Source organism: Siphateles boraxobius, unplaced genomic scaffold (genome assembly GCF_051911475.1).
Source record: "Siphateles boraxobius isolate OS27281-9 unplaced genomic scaffold, OSU_SipBor_1 164, whole genome shotgun sequence".
Lineage (NCBI taxonomy): Eukaryota > Metazoa > Chordata > Actinopteri > Cypriniformes > Leuciscidae > Siphateles > Siphateles boraxobius.
The window spans coordinates 1726968-1746822 of NW_027508771.1; the positions used below are offsets into that span (position 1 = coordinate 1726968).

Genomic DNA, 19855 nt, shown 5'->3' on the forward strand with positions numbered 1-19855 from the left:
TCTGCTCTGCATACTCTGCAAAGCTACATACAGTTCACCCAGGGAAATATCTGCTTCCAGCACCACATTACTTTCTTGTTTAAGCTGGGGAAGACCAGAATAAAAACTCTGAGCTAAAATTTGCTCTTCTTGGTGTTCACATTTGTACAAATCACAGTAAAAACTGACAGCCTGCTTACGAATAGCAGCATGATCAGACAACACATGTCCAGAGTCGGACTATGGATATATTTTGACAATTTTTTCGCTCCAATCCAAAAAAAAGAATGATGGAACATTTCTACTACATTCTCAAAACAGGACCTAATAAGAGCCCCTTGTGCTGATACCCCAGGCAGATAAGTTAAAACAGACTTTTTGACCTCAAGAGCTTCAAGATAACATTGATCATTTGTAGCATCAGCTCTTCACCTCTTCTAGCACCTCGTCCTCCAGCTTGATGGGTGCTGTGTCGGACCTTGGTCTTCCCTTTGTGGATGTTCAGTCCAATGCATATGGAGTTCTCTGCCACAGTGTTAGTCCTCTCCTGCATCTATTGCTGGGTGTGTGAAAGAAGTGCCAGGTCATCGGCGAAGTCGAGGTCGTCCAGCTGTTTCCATAGGGCCCACTGTATACCGTTCCTTCTCTGTGCTGTTGATGTCTTCACGACCCAGTCTATGGTAAGCAGGAACAGGAAAGGAGAAAGCAGGCACCCCTGTCTTACGCCAGTCCGTGACTTGTGTGCCATGGATCACTCTGCAGGACAGTCTGTCGTATGAGTTCCGGATGATATCTGTGATCTTTATGGGTACTCCATAATGTCGTAGAAGCTTCCAGAGTGTCTGCCTGTCCACACTGTCAAATGCTTTCTCATAGTCAATGAAGTTGACATAGAGAGGTGAGTTCCATTCGAGTGACTGTTCGAGGATTATGCACAGCGTTGCGATCTGATCGGTGCAATATCTATCTTTGCGGAAATCAGCTTGTTCACCTCTAAGCCGATGGTCTCTTTCAACCTGTTGAGGATCACCCGGTTAAATACTTTGCTTGGGATGGACAGCAGTGTGATGCCATGGTAGTTGGAGCAGGTCCCCTTTCTTTGGTATTTTAACAAGGCAGCCTTCCTTCCAATCCAGCGGTTCTTGCTGCTTTTCCAGATTTCTTGGAAAAGTGGGTTGAACATCTCCAAGCTGGTCTCAGGTCCTGCAGACTTTACGTTCTTCAGCTACTGGATTGCCGTGCGGGTCTCTTCTTTCGTGAGCGGGTTGCAAACGATTGGCAGGTCGCTGTCCGGTGGCTGGATAACAGGTGGGTCTTGTGGCGCTGGTCTGTTTAACATCTCCTCAAAGTACTCTACCCATCTTCTCATCTGTCCTACCTCCTCGCTTATGGTCTGCCCATCTTTGCTCTTCACTGGTCTCTCAGGTTTTTTGAACTTGCCGGACAGCTTCTTGATGGTACTGTGCAGGTCCCTCATGTTCCCCTTGTGGGCTGCTATTTCAGCTTCCTCGGCCAAGGACTCTACATAGTTCTTCGTTGTCTCCTTTTATGCTTTCCTATATGCTTCTGTTAGCTTCTGTGTATTCCTTCTGTGCCCTGTCTTTTCCCGTTCTTTTACGGCTGCTGATTTCTTTCTTTTTCTTTCATCTATTTTCTTTAGAGTCTCTGTTGAAAGCCACTCCTTCTGATTGTGTTTCTTTGGGCCCAGAACTTCCTGACACGTTGATACAACTGTTGTCTTTACCTCTTGCCACTTCCTTCAAGGACGAGGTGTTGAATCGTGGTCGGCAGGTCTCGGTTGTACAGTGTCTCTTCAGCTTCAGTCTCAATCAAGTGTTACAATTTCCTGATTGGTCTAGGGGAGGAAAGCAACAGCAAAAAATGGATGGTGGTCAAATGAATGTGCATGAAGCCACCCCGTCTCCAGACCTAGAATTGTTTCATTACCACATAATATTTCATTAAAGAAAATAGTTTTTATTTACAAATCAAGAAAAAGAGAAAGTCTATCAGATTGGGTATCAGATTCAGAAGGGGGTATTGCCAAAACAACAAACATAATCAGTCTAACTCCTTATTAACCAAACTATTTAAACTAAAAGAAAGGAAAACAAGAGTACAGCAAAATAAGCTAACTCCCTTGCTAACATAAACAGGAGAAAAAGTCGGGTTCAAAATAAATGGCACCCACTTCCCTACTAACCCCACAAATAAAGAAATAAATGATTAAGTAGCAAACTTCAAATAAACCAAGAGAACAACAGATGAATTACACCATACAATGAATAATTAATGAACCATCACTTCTGCCTTTTAAGTCTCAATCATAGAGTGTGATCAAAAGAGACTAAAGACAGAAAAACTCTACTTCAATTAGTAGAACACAAATGAGGTGATACACAACACCAACTACTTCCTTCAACACAACATCAAGTCAGGGGTTGAAGATGAGACCTCAAAGCTGTTGCACACAGTCAAGCCACCACCAACACAGCTCTGAGGATGGTTGCAGTTTAAATACTCTCCTTCCCCTCCCATCATCCAATTACAGCAGGGCATTGATTATTGGCACCAGGTCAAAACCATTTCTCCTACGAAGAGACAGGGGGCGAGAGAGACAGAGCACAGCTTGGACACACAAACAAAACTTTATGGCTCTGGACATAACACCCCCGCCACCAAAGACTATAATCGCCCACTGGTTATAAGTCAACATACTAAGTCACTAATCACCAAATCATTTTAACTGTCTAAGGAGTTCCGGACAGGGCATCAGCAATGATGTTGTCAATTCCTTTCTTGTGCCAGATGTCAAAATGGTGGATGGTCAGAGGCGACGTCTGGTCCTCGTCTCACTCTCACATCTTGGAGTAACCTTCTGAACATCCTCCCTATACATACAAGGTCTATCTGGTTATCTGTTGTCAAATCTGGTGACACCCATGTAGCTTTGTGTATCCTTTTGTGTTGGAAGAAGCTCCCTCTGATGGCTAGGTTGCTTGTGACGAAGAAGTCAGCAAACCTCTCTCCATTATCAGTCATTACTCCAATACCCTGCTGTCCCATGATCTCCTCGTATCCTTTGTTGTCGCTGCCGATCTGTGCGTTGAAGTCGCCCATAACTACAATGATTTTTCTGCTCGTACTGTTCTGGACGATGGCGAGCAGTCTGCTGTAGAAGTCCTCTTTATCGTCTTTGTCGCTGTCATACGTTGGAGCGTATTACTGGATTAAGTCCATATGGATTCTACTCATCTTGGTTCTAAAGGAAGATGCTAGGATCCGTGGTCCATGTGCCTCCAAGCCAATGAGCGCTCCCTGGGCAGTTTTGGTCAGTATCGGGGCTACTCCATGGGTGTGAGGAGCAGCGTCGTCTTCATGTTCTGAGAACAGAACTAGCTCTCCGGTGCCGAGTCTCTTTTGGCCTACACCATTCCATCTGGACTCGCTGATTCCCAACATCGCTAGGTTGCATCTCCTCATCTCTGCTGCTCCTTGTGCTGTCTTTCCCACTTCAAACATGGTGCGGACTTTCCATGTTCCGATGGTAATTGTGGTCCTGGTAGACAAGATGGTCGTCGGCTTGATGGCTTCCAGAAAGCTTTCACTATCAGGTGTCATAGGTTCTCCGGCGAGAGATCTATCCTTGCCCAGGGCCTTGGTGTCTTCAGAATTTGTTGTTGACCTTTCTGTAGCGACGCTGTTTTTAAGGGAAGGGGTTCCTAGCCCCTCGCCCAGCCCTCCTCCTTTCGCATCCGGGCTTGGGACCGACCATGGCGTTAAGGGAGCACAGTCTGAAAAATGAAACTCTTTTTCTTTCATCTCTAGCTTCATTCAAATTCAGACTGCCTATTTTTACCTCACTCATAAAACAAAAGAAAAAAAGAAAACCAAACGAGAAACCAAAGAAAAACAAATTTGAAAAACTAAACATATTCACCATCTTCTAACTGTATTTTAACTTTCAAAACAAGTTTCTTTAAGCAATACATTTCTTGATCAGTAAAAACAGTCTCCCCTGCACTTTCGGAACTTTTTTGAATCAACTGAATCAATGAAAAGTAGTAGATCAGGAAAGGCACTCTCAAGTTTAACATTCCTAGCTCCTTTAGTACTCTTAAGAGACTTCTTTATACTCAACATAGAGTAGCTACTTCTTTACAACGGCAAAGATTGCGTGGAAACTATAGAGTCTGCATCTGAGTCTACCTCAACATCACTATAAAAAGTCTGTGCGCAATCATGAAGAGGACATTTTTTTCCATTTTTTCAGAGAATTGAAACTCATCTCTAATTTTTCACATTTTTCAAATTTATCTTTGTCAGATTTGTCATCTACTAGCATCTCACTTTCTTCAGTCAAAGAACATTCTACCTCCTCTACTTCTTTCTGAGTGCTGCTACTGGCCACCTCTTCAAAATCATGCTGTTGACTGTTCTCAACTGGAAATGGAGCCTGAGAAGCTCTTTTCTGTGTTGATCTTTTATTTCTGTGTGATTTTTTCTTCTTCTTTTTTTTCCGGTTTTATTCCATTAGTTCATTCTGTTTTTGTCCCTGGGATTTATTTGAATCATCCAAAAATGGTCCATGAGTTTCATCTGATTCACTCTGTTTTTGTCCCTGGGTTTCATTTGATTCACTCTGTTTTGTCCCTGAATTTCATTTGACTCACATTCTGTTTTGTCCTTGTAATTTATTTGTTTTGTCTATTTTTTGTCTCTGAAACATACTTGACTCACCCTGTTCTATGGTCTTATTAATTTCAACAGGGAATTTTTCTGGGCATGATCGTATAAGGTGACCCTCCATTCCAGATCCAAAACATTTAATTTTCTCAGATGTTACATAACCTACATTTAATTCTTCATTGTAGTTCTCTTACGAGAGTTCCTCTCGTACTGCGTAATATCTTACGCTATGGGGAAAACCTCTTTTCCACAAGATAATGGTGCCAAAAATTATCCTTAATTTTGAAATAATGTAAAACGCGTTGTGGCAGCATGCAGACATAGGCAAGGCGGCTTGCGTGCCTATTGGCTGACCTGTGGCAACAGCAGCAGCCTATCGAGAGAGGCCATGTGTGACACCATATCCAGTGGGGGCGCTTCGCGCCACTACGTCACGTCCCGCCGAAATAGGCGTGGCTTTGACCTATAAATATAGCTTGACAGGCTGATACAAACTGATTTTCATCTCTTCAGCGAAGTCCACGCATCGCTGGATCCAGAGTGAGAAGCCACGCCGTTGAGAACAAGCCTTCTGCGGGACGAGCCTTGAACCTGAAGTCGCTGGCCTTCACCTCGCCGCCTTCAGTCGCCGTTCCTGCTACGCTTTCCGGCGTCTATATCATTTTACTCTGCTGAGAGTGTGTGTTCGCCGTTGCGACTCAGATTCTCCCTCTCTAAAAGAGCTAGCGTCTTTTTTAAGATGCCTAACAATTCCTGTGGCTCGTGCCGAGCCGCACTCAGCGAGGGGGACCGCCATGTCATCGTTTCCTGCCTGGGTGAGGATCAGGCGGCTCTCGCGCTCGCTGACGGCGGATGCCCTCATTGCGAGCTGATACCCATGGTGACTCTGAGGACTTGCCTGGCATCCTTCTCAGAGCCTGCACTTCTGCCCGCTGTAGTGCCGCGCTGCAAGAAGTGCCCTGCTCAGCGCGCTCCTGATCCTTCTCCTGCCCGCCAAAGCTTGCTGATTCGCCCGCCAGCTTCGCCAACATCGCTCGTGTCGCTCACCGACGGACAACGTCCTCCGTCGCTTCCGCCATTGATATTGACGAGACAGCCGAGGCCTGCTGCTCTATCCTGGGATCGGACAGTGAGGACTGGGTGAGCTCTGTGGACCTCCCCCCCTCTGCCCGCGAGCCTTCAGGGAAAAGGGCTGGCACCGAGTCAGAGCTGATGCATCTGCTCTCACAGGCCGACAACGACCTAGGCCTCGAGTGGGAGGTGCCCACGCAGCCTGTACGCAACCGGCTGGACGGATGCTTCCTGCAAAGGGCCGCGCCACGTCACAGTCTAGGCCCGCGCTTTTTCTTCTTGAGCTTCACGAAGAAGTCACGAAATCCTGGAACGCCCCCTTCTCGGCCAGATTGCGTACCTCTGTCTCTGCAGCATTCTCCGTGGTGGACGGTACTAAAGACAGAGGATACCTTTCTCTTCCTCCAGTGGAAGCAGCTGTAGCAGCTCATCTTTGCCCGCCCTCTGCTGGATGGCGCTCTCAGACGGTGCTACCCTCTAAAGCCTGCTGTGCGACTTCCACCATGCACAGTCGCGCTTACACCGCCGCTGGGCAGGCCGTATCAGCACTGCACGCTATAGCTATTCTGCAGATCTTCCAGGCCGACCTTCTTCGCAAAATGGACGAGGAAGGACCGGAAGCTATCAGCGTGCCGGATTTAAGGAGCGCTACAGAGCTGGCTCTTCGCGCCGCGAAATCCGCTGCACAAGCCATTGGGCGAAACGTGGCTTGTCTCACCGTGGCTGAGAGACATCTTTGGCTGAAGTTGTCGGAGATGACGGACTCTGAGCGCTCTGTGTTCCTCGACGCGCCCCTCTCTCCAGCTGGCCTCTTCGGATCTGCCGTCAAGGATTTCGCGGACAGATTCGTCGAGGTTCAGAAAACGTCACAGGCAATGAAGCACTTCTTGCCGAAGCCCTCTAGTTCTGCAGCAGGTCACTCAAAACAGCCGTCTGCTCGGAGCTCCCAGCCAAAGCCCACCGCCGCCGCTCCTCAGCGCCACCAGGCCCGAGACCAGAGACCACGCTCTCACTCTGTTGGCTGCCGCCCCCCTCCACGCGGGCCCCGGCCAAGGATTGAGATAAAGCTCGAACTCTCAAAAACTTCCTAGCCCCCCTAGGAAAACGACGGTGTTCATAACCCGCTGCGGCCGGTTTTTCACCAAAACTTCTCGCTCGTTCAGTTCCAAACAATGTGATACCACAACCCGCTTGCCAGCACACAAACGCCGTTTTTATGGCAACCCAGATAAATCTCAAAAATAATGTATTTTCTGGTATTCCGGCCACGGCCGACAGTGTTAGAGTGTTATAAAAATGCCCACTGCTCAGTGCTCCTTCCAACACACAAACACAGCCCGCTACAGTACAGGGCTCGCACAAATGAAATCGACTCATGTCGATTGTGCATTAACCCTCTGAGGTCGACTATCGCGCGGGCGATCATTTTTGATTCAGTGCAAAAGAAACTCAAAATACTCTATTGATTTCGATCTTACATATTAAGTGTTGTACATCATTAGATCCTGATAAGTTTCTATTTTTTTGTGGATACTCACAATAAAAACAAAGTGTTGTGCTTTTCGCCAAATAAAGAAAAACAAACATGGTGCGCGTTCTGCCTTCTCTCTGTCAGTTAAGTCCATTCTGAAACGCGTCCGAAAATTAACTGTAATTCCGCGAATACTTGTCATACAGGCAGGCGCGCACTGTTGTTTACTACAGTTATACAGCGCGTGTCTGTGCCGTTAATTCACTCTCGCACCTACATTAGTAAAAGTTATGTTTACATGAACACATCCAAACTTTATTGCTATAGCCTACTAAGATGAGTAAAAATAGACTGAAATATGTTGAAATAAAATGTCAGTATAATGTCATGTATAAGCAACAAACTGCAAATTCACATGTATATGCTAATATGTCATACACAATATGTTACAGACTAAATAAGAATGTTTAGACAAGATTTTGTGATTAGTTTTGGATAGATTATAGAGTTTTGACTGTAAAAAAAAAGACTACGGTCACATTAAATAGGTACGCTTTTGTTCACCAATTTCTGCTCATAGTTAAATATACTATAGTATGATGTTTTGTCAAAAATAAAGTAGGTATATTGAATGATCAACTAAGATGTTATTAAAGTGTTCGTTCCAATATTCAAACTAGTGAATCCTTACCTTTTTTAATATGTATGATAAAATCTATATTTTTTACAAAGAAATACACTTGAAATATTGTTAAAATTGTAATTGTTGTTGTAATTGTAACCTATTTGTAATTGGTTACAATTTCTAATTGTAAAATATTCATATATAGATAATTTCTTTTGTCCTTGCATTCTTTGGGATCCTGTGACACACCTGTGTGAAAGGGCTAATTAATATGCAGCTCATTATGTATGTGGCACATTATCCTGCCTTTGTGTTCTCAGGTGTGAACACGCCTCCACGCATATTGCCTTTCCAAACAAAAGTTGTCTTATAAAATTTAAATCAATGTATTGTTTTGTGTAAATGATTAGGCAGGATGATTTTCAGATCATTTTGTAGCAAAAATTCTTGGCAACAACACTCATTAGTCAAAAGTCTTGTGGACTCATATTTAGTATGTGTTTTGGGGACTTATTTCAGACACGTTAAGTTTTAGTTTTTTTCAATAACCACACATAAACATTATTCTCTAAAAAATACAAACATGTACATACATGTTGCTCACATATTATGGTAGCCCCGTTTGTGCTATATAGAGTGAATTTACACCTTTGGCATTAACATGTTTATAAATAACTGAAAAAAGCACAAATGTCAGAGCATGTCAGAACATCTCAAGGACCCCAAAAACCCCTTAGACCTCAGAGGGATAAACGTAGTGAATGTGCCCACGATACAGTGCCCACAAACACTACACGATACATGTCCCATGGTTTCTGTAAAAACGAAACCAACACACATTCAGTCAGCTAAGGCCGACGGTGTTCTCAGTGCAGTGAGTGTGCCCGATGTCCCCGCCCACATTCCCTCACAGACATGTTAAACCCCACGGGGTTTACCCCGCTTGCTCCACTATCGGTCATAAAGAAGCTGAGCCCCGCCTCGAACATTGCAAACGCAGTGTTTACGTTTCAGCACACCGGAGCTCTTCGGTCGCTACTACGGTGCGGCCATAGCCCAGATCTCATTCTACCTCTAACTATTCATGCAAATGTGTGGAAAAAAGCTTCCCGGGGTGTCAGAATGGGTGCTGAACACTATAAAAAGAGGCTATTCGCTGCAGTTCGCTCAACGTTCCCGCCGTTACACGGCACGTGTCGAAACAACGGTAAAAAATGAGGTAGCTCATCTACTTCGAGCCGAAATAGCGAAACTACTGAGCAAAGGGGCCATAGAACCTTTATCTCAGGCTCAGAGCGAAGGGATCGAAGCAGATATTTTCTGGTACCGAAAAAAACGGGGGTCTCAGACCCATTCTAGATCTGCGGCAACTGAACAGAGTGCTTGTGAAGCGCCAGTTCAGAATGCTTACAACCAGGAAAATCCTCGCGCAAGTTCGCCAGGAGGAATGGTTTATGTCAATAGATCTGAAAGATGCCTATTTCCAAATACAAATAGCGTCACGTCACAGGCGTTTCTTGAGATTCGCCTTCGAGGGCCAGGCATATCAATACACAGTCCTGCCGTTCGGCCTGTCCCTGGCACCCCGTACATTTATGATGTGCATGGGGTTTCGCACCCCTGAGACTTCGGGGCATGCGAGTTTTGAACTACTTGGACGATTGACTGATTCTAGCTTGATCACGCTCAGAGCTCATAGAACAAAGGACCATATTACTCGAGCATCTCGAGAACCTGGGTCTAACAGTAAATTGGGCGAAAAGTTCGCTGTCTCCCAGTCAGAAAATTTCTTTTCTGGGCACAGTACTGGACTCGCTGTCTATGACAGCGCGCCTGTCGCCGGAGCGCGGACTGAACGTTCAGCGTGCCACGAAATCCTTCCGCTGCGGCACTATAGTCCCACTCAAAATGTTTTAGAAAATGCTGGGTCTTATTGCCTCAGCATCTTCGGTACTCCAGCTGGGTCTGCTTCGCATGCGCCCACTGCAGTCACGGCTGAAAGCGTGTGTTCCACCTCGGGCATGGGCCTCCGGTCTGTTTCGCCTCAAGGTGGATCTGAAATGTGTCTCAGCTCTGGAACCCTGGAAGGCGATCGACTGGTATCAGTCAGGCGTGAGTCTGGGGACTTCCTCGAGTGTGAAGGTGGTGTCCACGGACGCCTCCACCTTGGGATGGGGAGCACTGCTCGAGGGCAGACCGTTCTTTGGCCAGTGGTCAGAACAGGAAAAGCTTCTACACCTAAACTGTGAAGCTAAACCTACACCTAAAATGATGGCAGTCGACAACGCGCTGAGGCGTTTTTGTCCCCGAATAAAAGGTCAACACGTCCTGGTCCAATCGGACAACATGTCAGTGGTGGCCTATATAAATCACCAGGGTGGCGTGAGGTCCCTAAACCTTTACAGGCTGACGGAACGTCTCCTGGTCTGGGCTCAGCACAACCTGCTTTCGTTGAAAGCAGCACATGTGCCTGGACACCTGAATATGGGACCAGACAGACTGTCCAGAAACAATGTTCCAGCAGGAGAATGGTCGCTGCACCCGCTGACGATCAGACTGCTGTGGGAGACATTCGGCAGAGCGCAGATGGACCTGTTCGCGTCCCAGGAAAACGCTCACTGTCCAAAGTTTTTCTCCAAAAGCAGGGATGCGCTGGCCCATGTCTGGCCCCGTTGCCCCCTTTATGCTTTTCCCCCCGTCTCGCTCCTGCCTCAGGTGTTGGAACGCATCAGGGAAAACGGATGCTCAGTGCTGCTTGTGGCTCCGCTCTGGACGAACCAGGCTTGGTTCCCAGTCCTGATGCAGCTGACCAGCACTGCCCCATGGCAGTGGCTCATGGCAAATGCCTCATGGCATTTCCTTCCTTCAAGAGCTACTGGATAAGGGCAGAACCCCATCCACGCTCAAAGTTTATGTGGCGGCCATAGCAGCGTTTACTAAACCAGAATCTGGCCAGTCACTGGGGAGGAACCATCTGGTCGTACGTTTCCTCAAAGGAGCTAGGAGGCTGAACCCTCCCAGACCTCCTTCATTCCCCGTGTGGGACCTTTCTACGGTTTTGGAAGCCATGAAAGGTGCCCCATTCGAGCCAATCCATTTGTCAGACATGAAACATTTGTCTTTCAAAACAGTGTTTCTTGTGGCTCTCGCTTCGGTGAAGCGCATTGGGGATTTACAAGCGCCTGTGGGATCCTGTAGGATGCTTTTTATGGGGAATGATGCTTACAGCCTCTCTTCTCCGACTCTCTGTGAGTCTATGGTGATTATGCATTATATGAGCCCCAGGTTACTGCCCTTGGGACTTTGGTGTCGGATCCCAGTACGCACAGCGTTTTACACTGTGTTCCCCATAGCGTAAGATATTATGCAGTACGAGAGGAACTCTCGTAAGAGAACGTACTCGGTTACTAACGTTACCTCGGTTCTCTCTAGAGAGGGAACGAGTACTGCGTATCTTGCCGTGCTTACAACATGCTCTGGTTCGCTTCGGCAACGAAAACCAGTTTGTATCAGCCTGTCAAGCTATATTTATAGGTCAAGGCCACGCCTATTTCGGCGGGACATGATGTAGTGGTGCGAAGCGCACCCATTGGATATGGCGTCACGCAGGGCCTCTCTCGAGAACCGAGGTTACTTTAGTAACTGAGTATGTTTTTAAGAATCATAAAAATTGTCTTCTAAAAGGAACAACATGTTTTAAATGCAGATATTTACAGCCAAGGCCAATTGTTTTAATCAGAGACATTAGCTGTTCATGTCTCGAAAGTTCCATCTCTAACATTTCGTTAATAATGAACTTACGACAAAATTATATTTTTGCCGGATTTACGAGCGGCACCACTTGAACCAAGATATCTTTGATTGTTACACCTTGTTCAACAATTGTTGCAACTTTATCAAAGCTATCTACAAAAATCACAACTCCATTGTTCATCCTTTGATGCTATCATATCCAACAATCCCCCCAATAATCCAGTACCTGGCCTGTAGACCCGTTCGCAATTTGGTGTTGGGGGAATTACTCACTTGAACTTTTTTTTTTTTTTTTTTTTTTTTTTTTTTTTTTTTTTTTTTTTTTTTTTTTTTATTGAACAATATTAGTTTACAAACCAAATAGGGAACAATACAATGCCTATTACAAAATATACACTTTTCCATTCATATGTCCATCCTAAATGTCCACCTGTGTATATATACATCATACAATAACACCAAAGAAAACAAACATTCAATAATCATTGTAGAGGGAGTGCAAGGAAAATAAATACATAAATAAGGTTTAAATCTTACCAAACTTAAAAGGAAAGAGACTCATACATTGATTTATACAGTTCTCCAATGGTTTGATTATCTTTAGATAAGTGTTTTAAAGATTCTAAGTATTTTTTGCATTCCTTTTTAAAGTAATTTAAAGAGGGTTTACTGTTATTCCACTTACTTTTGTGTATATGGTATTTACCCATTGTAATAATAATATTCAAAGTGTATAACAACTCTTTTGAAAGACCATCAGCATAAATCAAAACCTGAAACAATTTCAGTGATGGAATATCATCGTTTATATCAATATTTAACCAACTGAAAAGATCCTGCCAGTATTTCAATATTACTGGGCAAGAATAAAATAAATGATCAATGGTTTCAGGCTCTACTAAACAAAAAACGCAAGGATCTACTTCAAAACGGAATCTTTTGCGCAAAACCTCAGCAGCGGGATACACATTATTAATAATCCTAAACTGCATATCCTTCATTTTAGGTATAATTGGCCATTTAAGGTAATTACAGAATTTGTTTTTAAAAGTTTCATTCTCAAATTGTTTTAATTTTGAAGTTTTATCATAATCTGGAAATAACTTACATTTTAATACATTCCCTATCACTTTATTATTACACTTTTTGTCTCCAATATATACTTCTCCAATTTTTAACTCGGGCAGTTTAACCGAAACCTTTGAATATGTAAGAGTGCTTTGAATTAGTTGTTTTAAAGCAAGAGGAATGGCTTTGCACAATGTATTGTATTCTCTAAATGAACATTTTATCTCAAATTTCTCCATGAATGCATTATGTTGCATAATTAGACCTGTTTCATCTAAAAGATCAACAACATTTAAAACATTTTTCCCATACCACTCTTTTTTGAATACTGTCTTTCTATTTATCGTAATGGTTCTGTTATTCCATAATGTAGAGCAGTGTGGTAAAACATTTTGAGGGAATATCAATTTCCAATAGTACAGAATCTGTTTGTGGAATTTTGAAAGCTTAATTGGCAATTTGGAAACCTCAAAATCACACTTCAGCAACAAATCTAATCCTCCAACTTGCTCAAAAACAGACTTTGGTATATGGTACCACATTGAGTTAGGTTGTGCTAAATACATTTTAATCCAATTCAGTTTAAGCACTCCAACCATTGATTCAAATTCAGATGCTTTCAAACCTCCATTTTTATATTCTTTAATCATCTGAGATTTTTTAATATAATGAGTTTTGTTTTTCCATATAAAATTAAACAAAATAGAGTTTACCTTTTTTATCAGTTGAGGAGAAACATAAAGAGAGTAACAGGGGTAAATCAGTTTAGATATGCCTTCTGCTTTAGTCAAGAGTATTCTGCCCATGATAGACAGATCTCTCATAAGCCAATGATTAAGGGATTTTTTCATACTATCAATTCTCTCTTCTATATTTACTAATTCTCTCATATGAGTTTCTTTAAACATTTTTTAAACCTAAGTATTTCACTTCAGATTGAACAGGTATGGATTCTATATTTACTTCATTACAAGAAAACAGAGGAAAAAGTTCACATTTTTTTAGATTTAGGCATAAGCCTGATGCTCCAGAAAAAACTGAAATAATATTCAGAGCTTTTTTAACCATAGATTTGTCTTTTAAAAATATTACTGTATCATCAGCAAATTGACTAATTCGAAATTCATAATCAGAAATGGTTATACCTTTTAATTGAGGATGGTTGACAACTAGATAAGCTAACATTTGAGTGCATAGTATAAACAGTTTTGGAGAGATTGGACAGCCTTGTCTAATACCACGCAATATGTCAATTCTTGGAGTCATGCCTGGATTAAGGGATATATAACTATAAATGTTATTATAGAACATTTTAATAACCTTGCAAAACCCTTCCCCAAAACCAAAAATTCTCAGCGTCGTAAATAAAAATTCATGCTCCACAGTATCGAATGCTTTAAAAAAATCTAAAAACAAAATGAGGCTTTCTGACTGTATCAGTGATTGATAGTCAATCATATCCAAGATTAGTCTAATATGGTTTTGAATATATCTTCCCTTGATGAACGCAGATTGATATTCCTCTACAAGTTTCCCAAGTACCAATTTAAGACGGTTAGCATACACCAGGGCAAGTAATTTATAATCTGTACATAACAGAGTTATTGGTCTCCAATTATCTAATAATAACAGCTGTTTTTTAGGTTTAGGTATCAAGGTTATTAAACCTGTTTTCATAGTAGGTGATAAACTTCCTTTCTGAATGCATTCTGAAAATGCATTATATAATAATTTCCGAATATCTTTCCAAAAATGTTTTAAAAATTCAGTAGATAAACCATCAATACCTGGTGATTTACAATTACTCATTTGTTTTAAAGCTATATCCATTTCCTCTAAGGTCAACTCATCGTCAATTAAAACTCTATCTTCCTCTTTCAGTTTATGTATTTGATTTTTTATATTTCCAAATAAATAATCACAATCGGCTTTATTATAATTGGATTTATACAGGTTAGAATAGAAAAGTAAAATTTCATTTTGAATCATTTTTTGATCATCTGTTTCAATTTCATTAATCTTAAGTTTGCTAATCTTTTTCTTTGTTTGTCTTTGCTTTTCAAGACCAAAAAAATATAAAGAACTTTTTTCTCCCTCCTCAATCCATCGCGCTCTCGATCGAATATAAGCTCCATTTGCTTTTTCTGAATACAACTCATCTAGTTGAGATTGCAGTGACTGTAATTTTGCTGAATTATCTGGTGAGTCTTGTATATTAACTACCAAAGAGTTTATTTCTCCAATCAATTCCCTTTGTTTCTGTTTTCTCCTCAATGATAAAAATTTTCCTGAATCAATTGCTATTTGTTTAACCTTAAATTTGAACCATTCCCATTTATTTAAGTTAGACATATCTAACTTATCAATCTCCTCAATAAGAGCCAATACTTGTTGGTCAAATCTATCATTTTTTAACAAGTCATTATTAAACTTCCAAATATTAGAAGAAATGCTAAGTTTCTGAAGGACTTCTAAAGACAGAGTGACCATACAGTGATCTGTAAGTGGGGCTGCTGTAATTTTACACTCAGAGACAATTTTACATAGTTCACAAGAAATAAGCCAATAATCTAATCTTGAACATTGACCATTTCCTGAGGGGTTAAACCATGTATACTGAATGCTGTTTAGGTTTGTTTCCCTCCAGTAATCAACCACATTTACATTTTTACATAAATTCAATATAGTATCGTTATACACCGAATGTGTAGCTCTCTGAGGTCTCCTATCTAGCCATGAATCAGGGGCAATATTAAAGTCACCACCTATTATCACATTTTCTGCATTATACTTTTTTTTCCATTCATTAATCAATTTTCCCAGTTTCTCAAACATTTCTCTATTAGCCCCTTTGCTATTATAACCATAAACACACAGTAATATGTAACATTTATCATGTATTTCTATTGCTATCATTAGCCAATGGCCTTCTGTATCCCCTTCGTGAAATATTACAGAGCCTTCAAACCGATTAAATAATACCATCACTCCAGCTGAATGCGAAGATCCATGTGCAAACCAGGCTAAATCACCCCACTGATTTTTCCAAAATCTTTCGTCATTTGAAACAGAGTGAGTCTCTTGTAAGAAAACACAATTCGCTTTTTGTTCCTTGCAAAATAAAAAAATAGCTTTCCGCTTAACACTGTTTTTTAACCCCCTAACATTTAAAGATAGAAAAGAAATGGACATAAATTAAATTAACGTATTACTATCTCAACCTTTAGCACACACTCAGCTTTAAACGCAGGAGTGAACATGTTGTCCTTAAATATTCTACAAAACGTCAAAACCATAACAGCTAGAACATAGAATTCTACTTTTGTTAACCGCTTTTCTTAAACAGTTTTTTTTTCTTCTCAGATTAATCCCATATGTCCTTATGCGATTGCAGCAACCTTGGAAACTTTAACGTGAGACTACGTGTTACCTTGAGAGCATCAGTTACGGGTCAACTCTTAGTCCATCAATCAGTGCATAGCCTTCTTTTAGGAACGCTCTCTTCCCTTTTTTCCTTGCTTCTTGGACTTTTGGCCATAGCTTAGCACGAGCTTCGCGATCTTCCTTTGAAAAGTCTTCTTTGAAATGAATGTTCATCTCTTTACACACTCTTGCCTCTCTTGATTTTTTCCACACTTCATCACGCACAGTTCGCATCGCAAACTGAATGATCACTGGTCTGGGTAACTTGTTGGTAGCAGCGTCGTTTCTTCTTCCTAGCCGATGCACTGTATCCACCGACTGCCGGAGCTTCTCCACTGACCACGGAATCACCCTGGTAAGGATTCCAATCACCGTTTCTCTTGTATCTTCATTTTCCTTTTCGGGAAGACCGATCAGTCTGAGATCCCATCTTCTCTTGTATCTAGCATGCTCCAAACATTGCTGCCTCAGTGAGATGTTTTCATTTTTCAAGTCTCCTACTTCTTTTTTCAGTTCGCCGATATCTTCTTTATTCTCTTTAACTGCATTTGCGGTTTCCTCCATTGTTTTTTCAATTTTTTTCAGTCGTTGGTCTTGCTCGTCAAACCTCTTAATTAGAGTTTGAATTGCATCGAAGATCACTTCATTTGTTATTCCGTCGGTTTGTTTAATTTTGTCTTTTGCCTTTGCTCTCATTTTCTTGGGATTCGGGCTGGGTAGAGGTGTATGGTCACATCTTGTTTTGCCAGTTTCTATCATCATATCTTCGATTTCTTCTTCATCACATGCCTCAGCGAGAGCAATTAAGTTGTATTCATGATCAACCATCCCGGTATCTGCTTGATTGGTTTTAGACATTGTAAATGTTGTTGTTGTTTTTTTGTTTTTTTCAGAGGTAACAGTTTTAGGACTTTTTCAACTAATTTTCCTCAGTGCCTGCATAAGCGTGACCGCTCACTCCGCCATCTTGGAAATCCCCCCCTACTCACTTGAACTGAGTAAGTGGGTCCCTAGACATGAAATATCACAGAGGTGCTCATCCGCCATAGTGCCACGAATTACGTAATGGTCAAATCAAATATGGCCGCCATCAGATGATGATGAAAATCCAACTTCTTTGTTTCTGAATGTATATACACATGAAATACCTCTATTTAGACTTGTTATGGTATTTGGGATTAATTTCTGACATTATTATGGCCATATTGGCTGACTTTTTACCTTAAAAGGTCATGGTCAAGGTCCTCTTCCTACTTCTTATCCACAACTTGGCCATTATTAGGAATAAAAAATGCAATAAGTCTAAGTCTACTAAATGTGACATTTAACATTCATTGCTAATATTGTTTTTAATATTAAGGATCATCTTGTCATTGAAATGTCAGATGTCACTTTTCAATAACTCGATTAAGATTTCTTTTTTTAATAGTCACTTTTTATTGTATTTTTTTATTTTTTATTGTAAACGACAGTTACCATGGTGAATACACAATACTAACAAGAACTGTTAATGGAACAGCTCCTGAATGAAAATCATACCTGCATGCAAATCCTTCTCAGCTAACATGTGATTTATTGGTATTTTACTTTTATTTCGTGACTTACTAATTTACATTGTAAAGACGTTGCATGCTCATAGTTTCTTCTGCACTTTATACAGTGAAGCGATACACAGCGCGCGCCGCGACATTTTCGTGTGCAATTGAAGAGTGCACGCTACGAGCACAGAATAACGGGACAGGACAGTAAAGTCCGTTATTCTGAGGTGAAAGTCTTTTTATTTCAGCGTACACTTACGTCACTGCCTGGTATGTCATATTGTGCTGGGTTTTCTGAAGTAGTCGGGATTCGCCTCTCATAACATAATTATGCTCTAAACACATTTTAGATTTTCTTTTGTAATCGCGGCTTTGAACGATTACGTAATCGTGGCATCCGTAATCGTAATCGCGATTAGAAATTCGATTAATTGTGCAGCCCTACATAGAATCCTCTATAGTAGCCATGTGTAGGTTCCAGTTAGAGTCCTGCACTCCCGCGGGACTACCACAGGACCCGCGTGACCCAGCGCAACCGAGTGCGGCACGGGACAATATTTGATGGGTGAATGCGGGTGCGGGCGGATATTATTGTGTGATATTATTGTGTGCGGGTTGCGGGAAAATAAAATTATTTGCAGGAAATATAAAACAAAATAAAATAACTAGAAACAAATATACCGTTATTTATCTAATGCACAAGCAACAAGGATAACTAAAATAAAAACGATTTACAGGCACAAGGTCGGAAGCTAACTCTTGCGTGTTTCATAGGCGCAGAACAGCCAAGCCTACCACACAGAGGCAAAATGTCTGCACCGCATGACTCAGGTGGATCGTTTAGTGCTACAGATATTAGTTCGTTATTAAAGAAAGGAACATGCAAAACGTCCCGGGTTACGTATGTAACCCTAGTTCCCCGAAGGGACGGACGCTGCGTGTAATCGCAGTGGGAACGCCCCCCAGCGTAGCGCGTCTGAAGCATGAATGAAATCAGTCAATGGAGCGTCACAGCGGGTGACGTCACCGACCAGGAAGCTATAAATATCCCCTGAATACACAAGCCACCAGCTTCTAATGTTACTGAAGCAAGCGATCCAAGGGGATGCCGAGAGTACGGCAGGACACGCAGCGTCCGTCCCTTCGGGGAACTAGGGTTACATACGTAACCCGGGACGTTCCCCTTCAGGGACTACCGCTGCGTGTAATCGCAGTGGGAACGCAATACCCACATCCCCATACGACCAAATCCCCGTCGTGTGTCATAAGGAGACACAAGCCGACGAGAGAACCTGAGCCCCGGGAGTGGAGCTAAGGTCAAGGGAATAAAATCTGACGAAAGTGTGCGGTGAGGACCAGCCGCATCACAAACGTCCTGAAGAGAAGCTCCTGAAAGAAGAGCTGTAGAAGCAGCCATACTCCGGGTGGAATGAGCCCTTACAGCCAAAGGTGAAGGCTGATGGGCCGAACCGTAAGCAAGCGAGATGGCCTCGACCACCCACTTGCTCATCCTTTGCTTAGATGCTGGACACCCCTTCTTAGGTGACCCAAAACAGACAAACAATTGTTCTGATTTCCTCCACAGGGCAGCTCTGTGGACGTACGCATCTAAAGCCCTAACAGGACACAGCAAATTAAGTTTCTCCTGGTCTGACGTCAAAAAAGGCGGAGGACAGAAAGCCTGCAGAACTATAGGTCTAACCGAAGTGGTTGGTACCTTAGGAACATACCCTGGTCTCGGACAGAGAAAAGCTTTTACCATACCAGGAGCAAATTCCAGGCACGAGGGAGCCACCGAAAGTGCTTGAATATCTCCAATTCTTTTTAGAGACGAGATAACAAGAAGAAGGATAGTCTTTAGTGTAAGGAACTTTTCCGAAACTTCCTCGATGGGCTCGAAAGGAGCTAGGGAGAGACCTTCTAAGACGATGGCCAGATCCCAAGCTGGTACCCTCGTGCGGACTGCAGGCCTCAGCCTCAAGGCGCCACGAAGGAAGCGAGATACAAGTGGGTGTCTCCCGAGAGAACCTCCACTCGAAGGGTCGTGGTAAGCAGCTAAGGCCGCCACATACACCTTCAGTGTGGAGTGAGATAACCCTGTGGAGAGCCGGTCCTGCAGGAAATCCAGCACTTTACCAACCGGGCAGTTAACTGGGTCCTGCTGGCGCTCTTCACACCAAGAGGTGAAAAGTTTCCACCTCGCGGCATATAACTTCCTTGTGGCGGGAGCTCTGGATT

At 42.5% G+C, this 19855-nt stretch overlaps 1 protein-coding gene and 1 long non-coding RNA gene across 2 annotated transcripts in view; one reads left to right on the plus strand and one right to left on the minus strand.

Moving 5' to 3' along the window:
• LOC143740074 (uncharacterized) overlaps nucleotides 1-12022 on the minus strand; it is a 503207-nt gene extending 491185 nt beyond the window's left edge. The window contains exon 1 of the long non-coding RNA XR_013204732.1: nucleotides 11868-12022. This is a non-coding gene — a long non-coding RNA (uncharacterized LOC143740074). The remainder of the gene's footprint in view (nucleotides 1-11867) is intronic.
• Nucleotides 1-19855, plus strand: part of LOC143740068 (kelch-like protein 29) — a 462524-nt gene that overhangs the window by 121701 nt on the left and 320968 nt on the right. The gene's annotated exons all lie outside the window — the stretch shown is intronic.